Source organism: Anoplopoma fimbria, unplaced genomic scaffold, assembly GCF_027596085.1.
Source record: "Anoplopoma fimbria isolate UVic2021 breed Golden Eagle Sablefish unplaced genomic scaffold, Afim_UVic_2022 Un_contig_5288_pilon_pilon, whole genome shotgun sequence".
Taxonomy (NCBI): domain Eukaryota; kingdom Metazoa; phylum Chordata; class Actinopteri; order Perciformes; family Anoplopomatidae; genus Anoplopoma; species Anoplopoma fimbria.
Genome location: NW_026548861.1, coordinates 187 through 1,545, shown reverse-complemented (window position 1 = coordinate 1,545; position 1,359 = coordinate 187). Strand labels below are relative to the sequence as shown.

General features: G+C 43.3%; 3 non-coding genes across 3 annotated transcripts; all 3 read right to left on the bottom strand.

Annotated features, from left to right (window-relative positions):
* Positions 1 to 6: 6 nt before the first annotated feature.
* Positions 7 to 125, bottom strand: LOC129114628 (5S ribosomal RNA). Its single transcript, XR_008532604.1, has one exon. It is a non-coding gene; the product is annotated as a 5S ribosomal RNA (ribosomal RNA).
* A 380-nt stretch (positions 126 to 505) lies between these two features.
* Positions 506 to 624, bottom strand: LOC129114627 (5S ribosomal RNA). The gene has a single exon (XR_008532603.1). It is a non-coding gene; the product is annotated as a 5S ribosomal RNA (ribosomal RNA).
* Positions 625 to 1,002: 378 nt separating this feature from the next.
* Positions 1,003 to 1,121, bottom strand: LOC129114625 (5S ribosomal RNA). Its single transcript, XR_008532602.1, has one exon. It is a non-coding gene; the product is annotated as a 5S ribosomal RNA (ribosomal RNA).
* Between the last annotated feature and the right edge of the window lie 238 nt (positions 1,122 to 1,359).

Below are 1,359 nucleotides of genomic sequence, written 5' to 3'. Positions count from 1 at the left end.
GTGAAAAGCTTACAGCACCTGGTATTCCCAGGCGGTCTCCCATCCAAGTACTGACCAGGCCCGACCCTGCTTAGCTTCCGAGATCAGACGAGATCGGGCGTGTTCAGGGTGGTATGGCCGTAAGCAAATATTGTGCCTACCAAAGGTCCTTTTAAAGATACTATATCACCACGCTTTGCTCTTTCGTCTATACAGGGAGCGCCTGCAGATTGCCAGACACACTCACAGCTTTTAAATGTCAAATCAGAATGTACAAAGTGGCTATAAGGATCACAAATGTAGTGCAGTAAAAAGATTAATATTTACTGTTGAAATGTAGAATACGTTAGCATAAAATTGAAAAGAAAATGATCGATGAGCTTAGGAATGATGAAAGCCATCATTTAACTGGATTTGTGTCATTTCTATACCGGCAAGTCATGATCTAGCTATTTCCTTCCCACCCTGTCGGTGTCCACTGAAAAAGCAGCAGCGCCCTCTGCTTTTTGTAAAGAGGAGTGAAAAAAGCTTACAGCACCTGGTATTCCCAGGCGGTCTCCCATCCAAGTACTGACCAGGCCCGACCCTGCTTAGCTTCCGAGATCAGACGAGATCGGGCGTGTTCAGGGTGGTATGGCCGTAAGCAAATATTGTGCCTACCAAAGGGCCTTTTAAAGATACTATATCACCACGCTTTGCTCTTTCGTCTATACAGGGAGCGCCTGCAGATTTCCAGACACACTCACAGCTTTTAAATGTCAAATCAGAATGTACAAAGTGGCTATAAGGATCACAAATGTAGTGCAGTAAAAAGATTAATATTTACTGTTGAAATGTAGAATACGTTAGCATAAAATTGAAAAGAAAATGATCGATGAGCTTAGGAATGATGAAAGCCATCATTTAACTGGATTTGTGTCATTTCTATACCGGCAAGTCATGATCTAGCTATTTCCTTCCCACCCTGTCGGTGTCCACTGAAAAAGCAGCAGCGCCTCTGCTTTTTGTAAAGAGGAGTGAAAAAGCTTACAGCACCTGGTATTCCCAGGCGGTCTCCCATCCAAGTACTGACCAGGCCCGACCCTGCTTAGCTTCCGAGATCAGACGAGATCGGGCGTGTTCAGGGTGGTATGGCCGTAAGCAAATATTGTGCCTACCAAAGGGCCTTTTAAAGATACTATATCACCACGCTTTGCTCTTTCGTCTATACAGGGAGCGCCTGCAGATTGCCAGACACACTCACAGCTTTTAAATGTCAAATCAGAATGTACAAAGTGGCTATAAGGTTCACAATTGTAGTGCAGTAAAAAGATTAATATTTACTGTTGAAATGTAGAATACGTTAGCATAAAATTGAAAAGAAAATGATCGATGAGCTTA